Source organism: Lipophrys pholis (genome assembly GCF_963383615.2).
Source record: "Lipophrys pholis genome assembly, chromosome: 8".
Classification (NCBI taxonomy): Eukaryota; Metazoa; Chordata; class Actinopteri; order Blenniiformes; family Blenniidae; genus Lipophrys; species Lipophrys pholis.
In genome coordinates this window covers 16,618,328-16,638,296 of record NC_137630.1, presented here as the reverse complement: position 1 = coordinate 16,638,296, position 19,969 = coordinate 16,618,328, and the positions used below count along the sequence as shown (strand labels likewise).

General features: G+C 41.2%; 1 protein-coding gene across 3 annotated transcripts in view; it reads left to right on the top strand.

Annotated features, from left to right (window-relative positions):
- The window catches only part of syt6a (synaptotagmin VIa), an 85,749-nt gene that overhangs the window by 21,487 nt on the left and 44,293 nt on the right, over positions 1–19,969 (top strand). Inside the window, exon 1 of one of the 3 annotated variants that reach the window (XM_080469183.1) lies at positions 14,601–14,793. The exons of the other annotated variants lie outside the window; for them this stretch is intronic. The gene's annotated coding sequence lies outside the window, so the exon portion shown is untranslated. Of the gene's footprint in view, positions 1–14,600; positions 14,794–19,969 lie in introns of those variants that run through there. 3 annotated transcript variants of the gene reach the window in all.

Genomic DNA, 19,969 nt, shown 5'->3' with positions numbered 1-19,969 from the left:
TGCCTGATCCTGCAACAAAGTGCAGTCCTCTAGTCGGATCCACATAAAAACAATAGTAAAACATGAGCTGCTTGGATGTGTCTGCCGGTGCCGCTGAGAAAACTACCAACATGCTTACAGATCTGATGAAGTGAAGCTAAAGATTCCATAAGGCTACCAATGCATCAAGCATTTTGAAAAAAACTCTAACCTCCAGACATCTTTATTCAGAAGAAGATAGTTTGATCAACAAGCTGAGGCTAAAGAAGTCATGTGTTTTGTTTTTTTCTTTGATAACGGGCCTTTGCTGGGTCCTATGAGCCAGCAGAGGAAATGTCTTCATCGAATAACAGCAACATGCCTTTCTATGTGGAGTTTGCAGGTTTTCCCAGTGTGTTTTACATGTGTGTGCACAATATCACATTTGCAGAGGTTTTTATATGTGCAAGCCTGTAGTATATTAGGCCCAAAGTTGCATTATGTAAACAACGATGCAAAAAGCAAACAGTGGCTTCGGTGAGCAGGACATAGAAACAGCAGCTCTGCAGCCTTTTTCATGTATCATACATTAAGTACCTTCTATCTACCTATTTACAGGATTATAATCACAGATTTTTTACAATATATGAATTGCTTTTTACTTATTATGATCCATGTTTTCATTACATATGCCATGTGACATGAAACTATGCTTTTTTTCCTTTCCGGTACTCCCTCATCTTGATCCATTTCCAACTCATCCCACATCCACATTCTTTCAATATATCCATGAATCTTCTCCCCAGAACATATCTAAACCATCTCAATTTGTCCCTCTTCTAACTCATCAACCCCAGCCATTCATCTCAATTGTTGCTTTGTAATCTTGTCCTTTATGCTCACTCCTCGTGAAAATCCCAGCGTCTTCGTCTCTGTCGCCTCCGGCTCATGATACAGTACATCTAGTTTTATTTAAAATCTGCACAGTAAAAAGAACAACATCTACCCTCCACAAGCAGGAAGTGTGGATGTTAAAAAAAAAAAGAAAAAAGAAGCGAATATCCAATCTACATTCATCTTGTAGCCCCAGCTCCTTCATTTCTGGTCTGTTATCATGTAGCATATCTCCTACTGTTTGATATCTCTGTGTGCTCCTGAGGTAGAAATCAACCCTCCATGCCCTGTAATAAATGTTAATCCACTTATGTTAGTCAGCTGTGCATGCTCAGGTTACTGCTCCAGAAGGGAAATCTCCATCCCTCCCTCTATCCATCCATCCATCCATCCATCCATCCATCCATCCATCCATCCATCCATCCATCCATCCATCCATCTCTCCATCCATCAATCCATGCTTTCAGTTATTTATCACACTTGCCTCTCTTTTGTAGCATACTCTTGTAAATCGTGGCACCACTGTGAGCTTTTTCTCTGCGAAACCGACAAAGACGAGAAATAAATTCCCCCTTTGCCCCAGTAGTATTTCTCCTGGCTCTTTTAAAGCCCTCTGGGCCATCTTCCACATCATCATCATCATTAACCGAGAGGATAATTGACTGCCTGTGGCTGAAGCTTGTAATCAGTTATGTTCGAGGGAGGAAATTGAGAAAGTTCAAGGCTCCTCTTGTGACTCTATGGGCTCGACACATGTGCTTTCTCCCCATGAAGCCAAAACAAATGGTTGCATTGATTGCGTGAACATATTGGAGAGCTGCAGCAGGACTTCGACCATATAGCTCAACCCTTTATAGGGCACTCAGTGAAATATAGACAGAATACAATATTAAGGGTGTTATTGCAACCTTTTTTGGCCCATTTAAAATCTGTGAAAATAAATTGCTTTATGTGATACATGGTTGAGACATAGTTACCATATACTGTATAGTGGCGGTCTGTGGTTATAGCTTCATAAAATTCTGTGAGTCTAAAGTAAAAGAACTCAAAGTTTCATTAAATATGATATTGAATTTGATATTATCGCTTGACTCTGACTTGTAATCTAGCGACCATCCAACACGTTGAGACACCTGAAAACAAGTGTCTAAATATGTGAGAATGAGCAACCATGCTGATATTAGTTACTTGTCGCTGAACTGTATGAATGTGTGTTATTGCATCTGCATAGTCTGTATCCATGAGGTGAAAGCCAGAGATCACAGTGTGGACGCCAGAGGTTTTAAGTACTCTGAAATTTTCAAATTAGTTTTGCACATGTCCAGGAATTTGATGACGTCACCCTCTTAAACCAATGGCTGAGATATGTGTCAGTTAAAAAAACAGACCAAACTAAACCAAATGGTTATTTGAAAATACCATTACCTTCTGATTTGTCACCAATAAAAGACTCTTGACATAAGAAGTTAATCTTTCGGGGTTAAACAACATGTTCTGTTCAACTAAGGATGTGGTATTACAAGAGGTATTACAAGGTAGAAACTGCTTTTGTCATCAAGAGCAACAAAAGGCATTACATTGGCGAGAAACTATGAGAAGACAAAAGACAGACACGCAGTTCAAAAGCTCAAAACTCTCGATTTCAGTCTTAGGAGGAGGCCCAGCTCTGAGCAACCTCACTTCACAGTTGTACCAAGAAACAGTTTGGCTTTTTTCAGGACAAAATCATTTCAATATTTTTGAATGAAATATTTAAAGTTGTGGCAAATATCAGAATTATATATATTTTTTTAATTTCATAATTAATTATGTTTAATCTTTTTTGACAGCTTCATATTTGTTGAGTCTGTTACAATTAGTTATTGAAGTGAAAAGTTTTTAATTACAATTTTTTATTAAAATGCAGCTGCTAGAGCATAAAAGGCAATAGTTTCTCTTCATTCTTATTTCTCAGTATTATTGTAAGATTCTGTTAGACTTTCTCCGATCCAGACAACATCCAAATATAATTCAAGGAATTTCAAAAGTTTGACATTTCTCTTGATTTTGGTCACAGCTTGTCATTAAGCCCTAAAACCAGACTAACTGAGAGCCGCTGTCCGAGATGTAGGGAGCATTGAAAAATGCTCGCTCACTCATATTAGTTCTTTGTGCACTGGAATATAAATTGTCACGCATTGTGACTATTTTAATCTCACCTGCAGTACTTTCCTCAATGTGCAGCACAACTCCTTATTCATATATTCTGTGGCTGTCGAAAAACCAACGATAGGTAGGAAGTGCTCGTGGTTTGGTTGGTAGTCCAAAGTCATGCCATGACTGCTCATCCCTCTGGAACTCTTGACCCGTCGACTCAACTGTAGTCTTATGCAGCATGAAAAAAAGTTATGTAGGCACGAGCATAGTGCAGCTGCCCCTGCAGAATGGGGGACAGTGCTCACAGTGGCTGGAGCCGAGCCAAGCATGAACTGTGTGCCACAACCAGACACATGCAGTCCTGACTTTGCTCATTAACGCCTCATCACAGGGGTGAGATATAGCCTGTGTTTTCCTTCACATACGGTGCAGTGAGAAAGGTGAGACAGGAGCTGTTTAGATTCTGGTACATTATCTGTAAAACTAGGGGCCAGGTAATCACCAAACATTCATTCTGCAGCATTACAACAAAATCAGACAGACAGCAAGAGTCATAAAATGCTATATTGAGCCACAATTATTAAAAGGTGTCCTGCAGCAGATGGGTATGGCTCCATGGAGGCCTGATCTCTACATCCTGGAGTTACTGCAGGATGACACAAAGACACAGAAGACTCTGAGAGAGAATAAATCAACAGCACAACTGTGGTGTGTTCTCAGAAATGCAACAGAAAAATAGCTGCCAACTCCATCGCCAATGGTACTGCTTTAAAGGCAAAGAAAACTCACAACAAATACGATTTTTTTTTGGGTTTTTTAACATAGCCTCACCTTCAGAGAAACTTGTGATATTAGCAATCTTACAAGTTTATTGCCTCCTACACTGTGTGACACTGGTCTCAAAAACTTGGGTACAACAGACTATGTGATGACACTTAGCCTGATTTACTCAGACCCTGCACAAAGTGTGCTTAATTCTATGCTCATGCAAACAGATTGTGATTTCATTTTGCTTGGATGTTCAACTAAGAATAACTCCATGAGTGACATAACCGGCAAACTGGAGTATTCAAAGGGTTTTGCACGAGTGATGTTGGGTTAGACATGAGAAAAATCTGCTCGAAAAGGTTTTGTTTCCCCGTTTGGTTGTCTGCGGTCCTCATTGGGTGACGGCAAAGAGCTCTGAGCCCATGGATTGGGTGGAGAAAATTATCAACCATATCGGAGATCTATAGAAAATATATCTGAATAATAAAGAAGAAATTGGTGATTTGTGACAAAGTCAAAACTTTGGGGAAAACTAAGACTCAGAAGAGATTGCAAGGGCATAGCAGAGACAAAATCTTTTAAGAAGGTCCTCAACAAATGTCGTGGCGAGCCAGGTAAGTTAATGCTTCTCACAAACCCGAGCAGCGTCTCTGGAGCTAATTTGTACCACCTTTTGGGACGCATCAAAAACAGATGCAATGATAAAAGACGAAACCAATTTCAGACTTTGTAAATCACATTGCCCATCTTGCATTTTCCATATTCATGAAGGCAAACATGGCAAATGGATAATGTGTGTTGTCCTGTGCTTCCTCAGTTTGTTCTGTTAGTAAATCAAAACCTTCCGTGTGTGTGCACGCAATATCAGGTTTGTGCCCATGTCAGTATGTGCAAACCTCTGGAAGAGTAGGCTCTATAAGGTACTTCTCATCCATGTGTAGGTCAGACATAAATGAATGAAGGTTGAACGGCAAAGAATGGCTATTTTTAAATGGCGGTTTTCAAAGAGAAGAAGATGGACAAGGTGGATGTATTCTTCTTCTTTATCTTTCATCTGCTTCCTTCAGGATGTCACCAGAGTGAATCACCTGCCTCCATCTCAGGTGTCTTCTGCCTGCTCTACTGTTACAATAACCATCTCAGTGTCCTCCTTCATTGCATCCATCAATCCTTTCTGAGGGCTTCTAGTTCTCCTTCTGAATGGAAGCTCCATCGCAAACATCCTTTGCCCAATAAGTCCACTATCTCTCCTCAGCACATGTCCAGATCATCACTACCCGCCCATTATAGCTTTATCTTTAAGCTGCTCAACCTCAGCTATCCCTCTGATCTGGTTAGTTTCAATAGTGTCCTTTCCAATAAAACCTCAGCACTTTCATCCCTGCCACTCGCCCGCCTGTCTTTTAGATAATGCTGCTGTCGTCAAAATAAAGAAAAATAAGCTTTCCTGGAATGCAAATTCTGTAGAGAGCGTTGGCGCTCTGGCCAGCATCAGCTTATCCTTTTTTTTTTTTTTTTTTAACCTCTATAGGAATCGGCCGATCCTTGTAGGTTTTTACACCAATGTCATGTTGAATCACATCATCTCCTTTTTCTTTCCTATTAACTGATAGTGGATACCTGAGCAGCACATGCAGTTAGATCCTAAATTTCTGACACTGTCAGATATTATCAGTGATGCGTAATGTTGGTTGCTTTGAAAACAGCTTCTTGTGATCCGCCCTCACCAAGCACATTTTGTTTTAAACCTCGTCAAAACGCCAACCCAACAACACATAGTGTGACCTAACACTGGCTTTAAATCCCCAAAAAACCTTTGGCGCGCTAATCAGGATTAGCATCATGGTGCAGTATTCAATCAGTGAGGTGAGAATTCGTTTGTACAAAAAACACACTTAAACATCAACAATGCTTTGTTGATGGTGTGACACCAATATCTATCTATATTCCATTCATCACCACGTACTCTGACTAATACACAAAGGCACACAGACGGATGTTTGTTTCCAAGAGGCAGATACTGAGCTGCAGATAAACTCAGCGGCAGGTGTGATAGGAACTGGGCCACCTGGGGAGTGCAGATTACACATCTAAAAGCTGAGTATCCCTCCAAAAAAGCAAACAGAGGGATCATTTTCTACGATTTTATTAGTAAACAAAAAACAACTACCCTTGTTTCTTGATGACCGTCCTTCCAAGCGAGAGGGATTCGCCAAAACATAAGAAGTACTGTGGAGTAAGGTGGACCTTTTCTTAGATAAAACATCGAATTAGTATGATGTTTTCTTTAGGGAAACATTTGTTACGGCCGAGCAGTGGTTAGCACTCTCGCCTAGAATATCGTAGGTTCAAATACCGGCCAGGCCTCTCTGTGAGGAGTTTGCATTGCAACATCAAGCCGTACGCCAACATCAGGTTGAATGGTGACTGAGAATGTGCTTACGTGGTCGTCTGCAACCATAGAAAACAACATGCGACGTATTGACGCAGCACATTGTGGATCGTTTTTTAACAGGAAGTGATCTTTGGTCATCATTTAGTGAAAAAAAAACATTGTTGAAAAATCCCACTAAAAGTCATCACTTCAACAACTAATACCACATCTGAAGAAAATGAAGAGTGAGACACGCACGCACGCACGCACGCACGCACGCACGCACGCACGCACGCACGCACGCACGCACGCACGCACGCACGCACGCACACAGAGGATAAATGAGACGCAGCTGGCTACAACCACAGAGGACACAAACAGAGAACGTACACAATACAAGATAAGAAACATGAACTTATGTAAACAAACACCTAAATAGAATTGATAAGAAATGATGTCATGATTGATACTGCTTTTTAAATCTGATCTTTTACCTACTATCAGTACCTGATCAATGTGTAAATGAGAATGGCTTGGTGTTGCAATGCAAATGGATAGTCAATACAATTAATCAATTTATGCATTTAATCTTTCAATATATTCATTTATTTGGGGAATAACATTTTTGTGCTTGGGTAATTAGATCTGGTTAATGGCATTTCTTTCTCACTGCTCTTTTCAAAATTGGATTGATTTAACCTTGATTTAACCAGAAAAACCTTATTGAGATTATAAATCTCTTTTTAAAAATTGCCATGGTCACGACAGGCAGCGGTACATTACAATGTTTCAGACAAAACAAGCACATAAACCACAAAAAACATATAAAAGAAATGAAAAAACACAGGATCAAAGAAAGACATTTTTAGACTCTGAGCAGTGACACGCTCATCACTCCTCCTGAACTAACACAGACATTTAGCAGTTGTGTTTTCTCAACCATTGAAGAGTGAACTTTGATTCACAATGACCTGTGTTTGAAGTTCATTTGGTATGAAAAGCACATTTATCTTTAGAGACCATGCAGCTAAAAACTCAAACGCAAAGAGTTAAACACACTGAATTTTTTTAATGGTATGCTTTGTTGAGAGCTCATATGTTTAGACATGCGACTCGTGTGACCTCCCTTCTAGTTAAAATCAGCCTTTCTTGCAAAATGCAACCACAGCCTTTGTTGTGCTCTCAGCTTCATGATGCCTCCTGTTGCTGTAGAATTTGTGACGCAATGACGTGCAACACCGAAAAAAGTCTGGATGAGGAAGAAAATTGGTTACGGCAATCAATAAAAGTCAGAGGCATAAGATTACAGGAGATCACAACGATGGGAACTGGTTATAAATCAACACCAGTTGTCGATTCCCATCTATAAACATGAACTGGAAAAGAAACAAAGAACCAGGAGTGAAAATAACAAAGCACAGTGCGCATTACCCTGTCTTCATCAGCTCTGGTGCAGTTCGATTAAAGCCCACGGCAAGTAACAAAGGTGTGTAAAACAATGCAACATGTGCGACAAGCATCTGATCCGCCGTCTCCTAGCAGCGTATCTCTTTTGGATATACAATTGGAAAATTGTGGCTGCTGTTTTGACACCATACATCCATATATACATGAGCAATTATGAAACCACAGCTGATAAAAATACCACCTTCCTATGAATACATTTATTACAACACACAAAGTGTTAGAAGTTGGGAAGCTCCTTCTTTTCCATACTCTTTGTAAAACAGTGTTTGATTTCGCATCTGCTTTCATCTTCTTTTTATTGTAAACCAATAATAAAAAATGTAACTGTGTTTACAAAGTTAACTAGACTCAAATGTAACTTGTTCTGCTTCGGTCCAGCTCAGTGATCCACAACAGTGTGAGCACAGCCCAAGTGTTTGGCTCCAATTATATGAATCTCATTCGCACTGCCCTCATAATGGAGGGCAGCAGTTTGCGGTTCCTCAGGAGATGATAGGAACCAACATTCGGCTGAAAGTAGAATGGATGATGGTTTTGATGAGTCGTGACATACATAAGATGTTAATCGTGCCATTCATGTTTTTACTGCTTATAGACATGTGAATCAAACAGCGAGTAAATTCGTGAGTGACTTGCTGTTTCAAGGAGCATAAGGGATTTAATTAAATGCTGATCGAGTTGAAATTGAGCCATAGAAACACCTCGATCTGATTAGATTGGCTCTGATTCTGATTGTCTACGTAAATGGAGGTAGTGTAAAGGCATAGCAGTGCTTGGTACTTGATAAGCAGTCGTATACAGTCATTGCCTTTCTTCTGTATACATTATGTGCATTATTTAGTACGTCTCCACTGAGTTCGCGAATGTGTAACAGAGTATTACCACTGATGATCTGTGGGGGCAGTGTAGTGCAATATAGCTCATGGGCAACCAGTTAATGAAACAAAGAAGACAACAGACAATGGAAATAGCAGATTCCTTCCTGGAAAGATGTTATGAATGTTTGCATGTATACAAGCCTTGACATTGGAGCAAGGACACTATAAAAACAAAACAAATGGGAGGGTATTCTTTATTACACTACTCTAAAAAGCATTGCCTTCTGTTGCCGAACAATCACAAAAACACGAGGGACATATGGGAGAAAGACATATATTAATTCATGTACGTAAGGGGAATATAGATGGGCCTCAAACCTGTTCATGATCCAATCATGTGTGCATGTCTGTGATGAAGTGTCCCAAATGTGTGTGAAGCTTCGAGGAAATACCATCATGGGATTGATCTACCAACTGAACCAGGCGAGATTTTGAGGCATGTAAACACATAAATCTGATCACTTTATTCAGTGTCCATGTAAATGGGACAGCCTGTGATCTCTCTCTCTCTCTCTCTCTCTCTCTCTCTCTCTCTCTCCGAGAGAGTGATGTGCCCACACATTTGGAAACAATAACATTGAGTGGATTTACTGAGGGGAGTCTGTCTGTTGTATCACTGCAGAGCAGAGAGACGGGGGACACAGAACCTTTTCCATTAACCTCTTGACAGATGAGATTAACACTCCTCACCATGGCAACTGTAAACAAGGATCCCAACAGCTGCAGTTTCACAACAACATAAAGGGAAAACAGAAAATACGAAACCGGGAGGCGAAAACTTCAATTAGGATCAAGTTTCAAAACTGTGTCAGCTGGAGATTATCAGCTTTTATCATTAACTCTATAACTCCACACTGACCCAGAAACGTATGCAAATTCTTGTCCGTTAATATGAAATTTGACAAATGCCAATGCCTCAAGGACTCTAACCCATTTCAAAAAAAAATCAGCTTAGCTTGTCAGTTTCAGTGTGAAAGTGGTATATATGGCACATTTTATTCAGAAACATTTTGCTGAGGTGTCAGGAAATCTGTGCAATTATGAATTTGAAAATCACAGAAGTAACTTTGAATCGCCGCCTCGGAACAGCAGCAGCTGTGCAGACGAGGACCGAGGCCAGCGATTATCTGTCTTCACATTTCCTCTCAAATGACACTGACTAAATAAACAACTGTTTGCTGCTGGAAGGCTACAAGTTCAACAGGTCCAGGTGTTAACAATGTTTGGATGAAAGTACAGTTAATTGTGATTGATCTGCAAAACTTGTACCAATAACCGACAAATTAATCATTTGACAGCACTGATACATACACACACCCTGAACAAAGCTGTTACCATCAAAATATCGTGATTTATTTTCAGGTGTTCAGGGAGCCGTTCTGATTTCAGGTTAACTTTATCGTTTGCATTCTTTAATTTGTAATATTTTATTGTATATTTCATTTTTATACATAAAAAGTTACCTCATGCACAACATGAATCCAAGCCTTTATACAATCCCATGGCATTGAACAATTATTAAATGGGATTTTAATTACAGTATGCCACGTTTCTACAGTCTTCGCCCCTACCTGGTCTCCCAAGAACAAAATTGGAGACACACCCCTGAGTGGAAGGCGGAGCCACAAGACACCACCTGAGGGCAGAGATCCAACACACCAAAGACATTGAAGCCAAACTGAGACACTGACATGGACATCAGCCAAAACATGTACAGGCAAAACTAAACTGTGAACACCAACCTTAAACCATAAAACATGAATCAGAAATATGACAACATGAGAACACCTGAAGCACAGGTAACAAATTGCTTTATTCCTCAAACATTTCTTTCTACTGCCAAGCGAAAGGAAAAAAAGAAGAAGCAACAATTACTGGTCCTAAACCTAAGTTCATATCAATGTAATTAACCCAAAGTAATCAGTCAGATGAATGAGATTTGGCAGCATAGGCACTTATGCGTGGGGATTTTCGTGTGCACCAACTGGACTTACTGTATTGGCCTGTCAATGCGTTACTCAACTTTTAATTATTGGAGCTCCCGAGAGACACTAATCTGTAATTTTATATCCAAGACAGAGTAAAAAAGGTGAGTTTAAATTTAATCGAAATCACACAGCTTGTGCCTGCAATGTCGTGCAGGAGTTAGAAAAATGTTAATTACATCGCGCTGAATGAAATACACGTGATCCCTCAGCTGGAGATAATTCGTGTTTGAGACAGCACTTCTCTTTCACCTGACAGTCACATTTCATACGTATTGTGCACGCTTACATGCAGGCATTTGTTTGGCGAACGCTCATCAGCAGTTTACCTTCAGCTGAGGCATCACTAACCCTTCGCTTCCACCCGTCAATGCCCCATCAAGGTCCCGTCCAGCTGCTGTCAGCCAATTGTCATGCTGTTTGCGTCTTATAAACCAATCTGTCATGCACTGTTAATGTCCAAGGGATATGGTTGTGTGTGCTGTTTGCTACATCTACATTACAACATACCCAATGATTCAACTGGACTTGAGGAAACACAAGATTATGAATACATTGGTTTCTATGATGGTAGACTTTATTTATTTTAATTTTTTTATTGTTCAGCCTGATTGTTTCTTGATTTGATTTACATTTTCAGAATAAATGCAAAGACAGAGCTGTAAGTCAACGTCCCAATGGTCCTCTTACCAGAATTTGCTGTGTTGTGAGGAAATTTCCCAGATGGACCATTGTTTGACGGAACTGTGCACCGACACAGGTTCTTACTAAAGCTGATGTGAGACAGTCATTTTCAAGACGTAACACACGTCAACCTCTGATCTCGCTCCTCAAACCCATCACAGCTAGAATGGCTCGCCTGGGTTTGGATGAAGGATCATTAACAAGTACTTTGGTCACACTTGTGGTGCTGTTCACTGGTCTTGACCAAAGCAGGGAAGAAAGAGAGGATGGCTTTGTTGTGCAGTCTGCTTTGCAATGCATTTTTCACATCAAACCAAGAGATGTGAAGAGACGGCGTTACTGACACTTTCAGATGAAAAAGTGCTTTCAGTGGTTGTGTGGTGTGTGTGTGTGTGTGTGTGTGTGTGTGTGTGTGTGTGTGTGTGTGGCTAAATGCTCTCATGGTATGAATGTATTTGTGTTTTAACCGGCTGAGAACTTACAATGTGTCATAAAATGTTGAAAGGAAGTGAAACAGCAGTTAAGATGTGTTTGTTGTGCATAACAACAAGGCGATGAGACCACAGAGCATACAAGCTCATGCAGGAAGAGCAGAAACGGAATAACATAAAAATCTATCACGAATGCTTGAGAAAAATGAGAAAACATTTAACAGCTCTTTCTGGCAGTGGAAAATGAATTAGAAAATACAAATGAATGAATGGTGTAAATCAGAACAGAAGGAAGTAGTGCGTGCGTGTGACTCAGTTAAGAGGAGTGGGTTGGTTTTCATTTGCAAGATTATGAGCTCAATCCTTTATCTCACCCAAGTGTTTTGATAACACCTGGCATGCAGTCGTCGCATTTGGTTTGTGAGTCTGCGCATGAATGGGTTTTTCCTGTGCGTGTCCATGTAGTCGTATGTTTGCAGGTGCATGTGAATGTATGTAAGTCTGGTCTCTGTGCTTTTTTTACGGAGTTTCATTCTGGAATCATTTTTCTGATCGTGTTATATTCTGTAACAAACTTTCTGTAAGCGTGGTAACACCACTCTACCAAAAGTCCATTTACATGGTGCAAGTGTAGTTGGAAAGACTTCCATTCATCCAATATACCTCCTTGTCCAGCTCAGATTTGCAGGGCGTTGGAGTAGATCCCAGCCAGTTCATCACACGGCAAAGACATGGTCACATACAGTAACAATCACAACTACTGGCAATTTAGAATCACACATGCTTTAGAACTATGAAGCTCTGCCATAAGACCAAGCTTTCTTGACTCAAATCCATCAATATCCAATTAGTATATTCTGAAGTCTAATGATATATAGTATTTGCTCCCAACTTTCAGAAGACATTGCCTCAATAAGAAGGAAGCAAAAAGAAGTTTATTGATCCTGAAAAGCCACAATCTCAACACAACTGGCTTTTTCAGTTCGAGCTGACGTAACTCAGCTGGAAGATGCAGATGGACTGGCTGAAAGTGCACCTGCAGGCATAGAAACTCCTCACCAAGCTCAATGGAACAGGTCAAGCCTTTTCAGGGATGAAGTGACCTGCATCATTGAGCACGGTGAACAGTTTCAACGCCCGCAGGTACATTTTTAAATCAGTGCATCTGCAGCTCCTGGTCGGGCTATTCAGCCCCTCCTTCTGACGGAAGCAGTTTGGTCCAGTACTTATTGAATCATCATCTCTGGAAGACTTGGAGCAAAGAAATTCTGCCTTCTTCAGGATGTGTCTTCTCGTTTGTCCCCCAAACTAACATATTACATTAGTGTAATATCTCACTGATTTCCCCAAAAAGGTTTAGTTATAAGACACACAAAACGTTTCCTCACAGTCAAGAATGGACTCATCAGGTTGAATTCATTTCCTTAAATTCTCCTACAGGAGTAAAATTTGCAATGATTAGACATTTTGACACCCCGTATATTAATTCTTACATGGGAATTTTTATCAGCTACATCATTCGATTTATCACATGTTGATCAGAGCAACATTTTAGGTCCTTTTGATGGACATTTTTAAAGTAAATTCAAAATGGATATTACTTGTATAGCTCTTTTTCCACCATTCTCTCTCTCAGAAAGCTTTGGATACCCATTCACACGCGCACCACTGGAGGTGGCTGCTCTGTAAAGTGCTCAGTTCATCCAATGGGAACAATTTGGGCTGCGACCGTCCCATTGAGAAACGACCACTCTACCAACCAAGCCACAGCTGCCATTATGATGCACATTTTTATATCATGTTTACAGCGGCTTGCTTTTTTTTAATTTAAATTTTTTAATCGATCTCCTTGCTGACTGCTGATACTGCCAGTCTACATGGACGGACGGTCTCGAAACCTGGCGTGTGGATTTTTCACAAGATAAAATATGAATCAAGGACAGCATATTGCACAAGCAGGCTGGAGTTTTAAGACATTCTGCAGGAGTATCTCACAGTGATGCATAATGCATTCGCTACAGTAACAGTTGGAAAAGAAGCCCTGTCCCTTGATAGCGCCGTGGTGTTCAGTTACTCTGAACACATCATATGAGATCGCGCAAACGTGGAAGCTTGCAAGCCTGCTGCAGCGTTTCATACATGTGTGGTGCACCTCAAAGACAATTAATTTCTGTTTATTGTGTCAGTGTTGCGCAGCCAATTGATTTCAGAGCACTCCTGCAGTCGGAGCCTCTGGTGGACCACAGGCTGGTGAGGAACTGATGCTAATCTAGATAGAGGGAATACTGGAGGTTGCACTGTTCCCCTCCCCTCCTCTCTCTCTCTCTCTCTCTCTCTTTGTTGAAGATTGTACTGATTGTGGTGCAATATGTCGCATGACCGTGGTCAGAACTGCCGACCGGGGCGCAATTCCTCCCATGCTTATTAAATCAGTGGTGTGTGCCTCTTGAAGCGGAGTGTTGATGTACATGTGCTCATCACAGCAGCTTACTGCAGCAGGCTCTCTTGACACTGAACAAAGCAATACCTTCCATGTGCTTCTCATCAAAAAAAAAAAAAAAGAAAGAAAAAAAAAAGAGAAAAAAGAAAAGACTCCCTTTTGATCCTTCATGACGCATTTGCCTAATCTCATTCTATGTAGAAATAAAACAACTCTCCGAATGTGTTATCTGGACATCTATTCAAAGAAAAGCTTTGATATTTATGAGGATACCCTTATCAATATGCATGCGACTAAACTTGTGCATGCTTCCTTTCTGTTTTTGCTGCATTGCCTGAGCTTTTATGGCTCATATCACCTCATTGTGTTCCTTCACCGTGTTGCTTCTCTTGCTTTCCCAAAACAGAAGTTACAGTGGCTTACGGGTGTTTTTGCTCAACGGGGTTGAAGTGAGAGGATATCGAGCTTGTTTGACTGGGCTGAGTGAAGGATCTGCCCCTAGACATTTGCACTACAGTATCCTGCTGACTTGCTTGCTTGCTCATACTGCCATAGAAACAGGGTTCCTGAGTGCAGTGGAGGCTCATTCTGTTCAGGAGCAAGCGAGGGAGAGGATCAGGAGGAGAGAGTGAGAAAGAGAAAGGGGGGGGGAGAAAAAGGAGTGAAGCAGAGAGGAGGAGGAGACACAGTGAGAAAAGAGAGAAGTAAGCCAGAGAGAGAGAGAGAGGGAGAGTGTAGAGGATCAAAAGAGGGAAAAGTGAGAGACACTGTCACACTGGTGAGTACCTAGCTGTCACAGCAGATTCAATCAGTGGTTTCAAATCTGACGCTCTGAGCGCCTTTTTCTCCTCTTTGTTCGCTTTTGACGATTGATTTCTCCGGTTTGCGTTCGGTGCTGCTGAGGTGCTGTGAAACAGGTTGCAGGTTGTCAGTTTGTTGGGGTGAGGGGAGGGATGGGAGAGGGTGAGACTCACCAAGCTTTGCGCTCAGATGCAGAAAAAGCAGCAGCAGTGGCTTCTTCTTCTTCTTTTTTTTTTTTGCTTTTTAATTTGTTAATCAGTCTTTTATACTGTTGTAAGCTTTCAGTTGCTCTGTGCATGTTTACTTTTGAATAATGCATGCTGATGTGAAAACTACTTCTCCCCTTTTTGGCAGCATATCTGACTTTATCGTACTCTTCTGTATCATTTATGAAGCACTGTGTTAATATTTGATTAGAGTGCATGTCTGCAGCTGCACTTTCCGCTTCTATCTTACACACCTCTGCACATTACACCGATGCCCGAAGCCGGTGGAATCATTGAGATATTGACTTGTGCCTTCCACAGCTTTTATCAATAATTGAACAACTAATGCTTCATGGAGGTGGCTCCACCTGTAAGGCAGAGGTGAAGACACGCACTCACTCAGCTGCATAGCGTAAAACGTGAAGTCAGGTCACTACTTTTCGCTCCATGTGTGTGTTGGTGCACATCATCTATTTATGTCTCTGTGTGCTTTTGTTTGCACTCGCTTATGTCACTTTTCTTTCCTTCCCCCACTTCTTCTCCCTACTCGTTCATGCCGGGTTTGATCATCATGACACTTTGATGAAGCACCAGAGCTGTGGGGCTAATAGGGGAGAGATACAGCAGGACAGCCTGTGCCTCATGTCAGCCTGAGCAAGAGGAAACTGTGTTATTCTGATCACTGTCTGCCATGTTGTCACTTTGGATTTAAAGTACTTCAGATGAGATAAAAAGCCAAGATTCCTGCTTTGAATGTATGGCCAAGCGCATGGGGCAACTTGCGCTGCAGAAATGTACAACTTGTCATGTGGAGCCCGATGTTAATCCTATTTATGTTTATCTCTGTGGTTCACTGAGGTCCCCCGCCTCTTGTCACCTGTTCCTACAGCGCAGTTATATGGTCCCCCCCCCCCCCCCGCCCCCCTTCCCCTGAGAAGCAGCAGTAGCAGCTTGGGGGAGAAGGCAGAATAAAACAAATCCAGCCAGCCTTATCAGTTTTCTGTGGCTCCTGCCATGACTGGACCCCGGTGGCCTTCCTGGCAGCCTGTGTGTGTGTGTGTGTGTGTGTGTGTGTGTGTGTGTGTGTGTGTGTGTGTGTGTGTGTGTGTGTGTGTGTGTGTGTGTGTGTGTGTTAGTGAGCAGCGCTGACATGATTGTGTGTGATCAGGGTAGCCGCAGGGGTCGTTTGCGTCTCTCTGCAAGCGGATTCCCGGATTCTGGCATTTTGTCTCATTTGTGCTCTACTGTGACTTGTTTTATGACTTCCTGTTAAAATGTCACTCACTACGGGCCGGATTGTTAATAGTGTCCCCATGCAAGGGCTTAGCGTCCGAACAATAGCGCACGCTGCTGGAATGAACCCAATAAAGCAGGCAGCTGGAGGTACATGGCTGTGGGGTTTGGTGGGATGACGCCTCATCCAGGAACAATTAGTTTCAATCCAGCATAAAATTGGCCCGAATTCTGACAGCCCCGCGGCCTAGATCAATACCCTCGGCCATCCACGAGGGGAAACAATATTGCTCTTGTAAACAAAGGAAAACGCTATGCTTACGATTATCACTGTGATTTAATGGAAGCTAGGTAGTGATGTTGAATAAGCCACCTTTGGGAGCATACTGAGAAGATGTGGCCAAATATTGCACCTCTAAGAAAAAGCTGAACTTGCTATGGGGCAAGTAGAAATGGGTTCTGATCACTGGGTCCTTTTTAGTATTTGTAAATCTTCGTAGCAATCAGTTCTTTTATAGATTTCTTTTCCCTTGCACAATTTGTTTGTGATAACCTCACAACCAGCTCCTGTAAAGAAAAAGACCAAACAAGAAATGGAATTTATTAATGTGCAATTCACTCACTTTCAAACTGAATGCAATATTTATAAGGCAATACTTATCAACTTATATTTTCCATTCCTTTTGTTTATCACTTTCCATGCTGCTTTCAAAGAGCTTTGCAGATTACACCAAGGGAGGACAGTAAAACAACAGTCAAGCTAATTTAACAACGAATAAAAGTGATTTAGAAAGTGAAGTAAGTGATGAAATTGAGTTATAATGAATAAGTAGTAGTAAAAGACAATGACAGAATATGAAAAATGTCACCAACCAAGCTTAATAAAACAGCAAAGCTGGAAAAAAACTCAGTAAAAACATAAAATATGTACAATTTGCTCTAGCCTGCAAAAAAGATTATAGTACACACATTTTTAACTTAAGCAGAAATGTCTACTTGTAAAATTAAAAATACTGAGTGCTTCTTAAGTAAAAGTAAGGAAGTATAGGATCTTAAATGCTTGATACTTAAGTAATCTAGAATTTTGTTTACCTTAATGATATAACACAACACCTCTTTCAAGGCACACTTTTTGTGTGTGACTTTGTGTGCAAACACATGTATGCACACAGGCACACACACACACACACACACACACACATAAAAAGTACATACTGCAGGTCAGACACTAATAAACAATAAATACAGAATTAATCTTTTTTTCACCCCACAACCCTGAACAGGATGAAGCGGTAATGAAGGTGGAAGGAAACTGGAGTCAACTAAAGCGATGACGACTTTACGTAGTTGACTTTCCATCTTTTACGTTCGCCAACCTCCGTAGAAGTTACAACAATGAAAGGGACACTTTCAAGAAAATAATCAGAAAGGAAATATTTGTGTTGAAAAAGTTGTCAAAAATATATACACATTCACTACACCTTCATCTGGATCAATGGAAACACAAACACCCAGATGATAGACGAGGATCCTGCATGTTAACCTCATACTGTTCTTTGTGTGCTTGCGTTTGCAGTTGTATCACAATCAAACATCAACTTGAGGTTTTGAATGAAAACTACAATGAAATTCTATGTTTCTAGTGTTTCTGTGTGCAGCGATTCTTATAAAAGCGTTGCCATCTGAACCTGAAGTCTTTCTGACATCACAACACAGGGATGATGCTGTTTCCAGCCGATCATTCTCCTGTAAGCAGGAGCTCAATCTGACACACCTCACTTATCTCAAACTGCAAAGTCTTGACACAAAGTGATCAAACTAATTTTCTTAAAATTGTAAAAGATAAAAAAAAAAAGAAAAGAAAAAAGAAATGATGTGAAAGAAAGTTTAAGTAGAGTTTGTGACCCTTGAAATGAACGCAATTCGACCTGAGAAGACACACTGGTACAGCTCACTCAGCCAAGTCTAATTTTTTTTTTAATCACGATTTCCATGGAATTAACTTTAATTAGCGGCAGCTTGAAGGGGTCACACACTGCTCTTTGTCACCGAGAAAGAGCGAGTCAGACTTTATTAAATCTGTGTAACGTTACTTTGACAAACCGTGGGGGTCAGTACTACCAGTGGGTGGAAATACACTCACATCATCGAGATTTCACTCTCATATGTGGTATACATGCTGTTGCTGTTGAGCCGATGAGTGAGCAGAGAGCCGACACAAACTCAACGAGGCTGCAGAGCACAGAGGAATAAAGACAAGGTCCTATATCGATTCAGAAATTACAGATCTGTTCAAATGTCCCCAAAACTGATTGTTAGCCTGAGTTCTGGTATCGCCATCGACTGTCCGCCATATTTGATGTGCAGTGTTGCACCTCAGTCTGAACCCCAGACTGTAAACAACAGTGGCTGAACCATAAAAAGCAGAAAAAGTGAAGTTTTTGGGGGGATAGGTATCTGGTGAACAATAAGGTGAGAATAAAATAGATTTATGCTGAGTTGTTTTTATACTACAGCGACAGTACAGCCCCCCAGTGAGGATAAAAGCCTGGTTTACCTCAAAAGGAAAAGGAAAAGCAAAACCAAAGCACAGAAAAGACCCAAGGAGAGTTAATTAAAGTCATCAAGTACACACTATATATGGTTAGAGGCGTATACCCTTTAAGCACTGCAACACCCCCGTTTCAGATCTATTCATTTATTTATCATCCAATAATCCTGACTGAATGGTGCCTTTTAGCCACTAATATGCTCATTTTTATCATCCACATCCTCAAACTTTAATAATGGCAATTAACCATCAAACCAGATCATCCATCCATCTTGTGGAATGGCTCCAAATAGGGTCATAGAAAGCTAGAGTGTATTCTACCCATGGGGAAAGTCAGGATACACCCTACATAGGTTTCTAGTCCATTACAGGGCAAATGCAGACAGACAATGGCATGTTAAAGGCTCCTACAGACTGTGTGATTAAAGTAGTCCTATTAGATTGATTACCTGCTACAGTGTGTGACTTATGGCGGGTGGATTTATGTCTGCGAGTGATCTCCTCGGCTATCCCATGGGGATCAAAATGCTGCTGGTAGAGTCGTCCAAAGCAGACTGGTCTGGAGTGAAGACCCAGGCAAAAACAAGACATTAAATCCTGCACACTGTGCGGTCGAGGATCACCAGGGGATCACCAGGGCCTCACCAGGCATTGGGGGTTGTTGTTTGCCGGCGAGCACCTGGTGGCTGAGTTGTTCTGGCACGGCTCATTTAGATTGCATTGTCCAACAAAGCAGAGTGCTGCATTATTTATGCGAAGTGAGAAGGCAGGCGTTGTGGACCTCTGTAGCAGAAACTCACTCTTGGGATGTGGAAAGTTTCTTCACTGGAGGAGAAGGAGCCAAAATTGGTGCAGAAGATTGAGAGGCACTGACTTGATTTCCTCGCACATAATTGGCTCTGGATTGCAAGGGGTGGGTCTTGCAGGGCCGAGTGAGAATCTTACAGTTGGACTTTGTCCTGGTGGACGGGAGATTTGCCTTCCAGCAGCTTAAAGATCTGAGGTGCCAATAATGTCACTCCTGAACTTCAAAGATTCCTTGAATGCCAGGCAGGAGGGGTCTTGATCCACGGGTTGGGAATGATCAACATGAAACAAACAATCAATCCTCACCGTAAAAACTAGTAATACTAAATATTCAGCAAATTGCATAAAAAGTATTA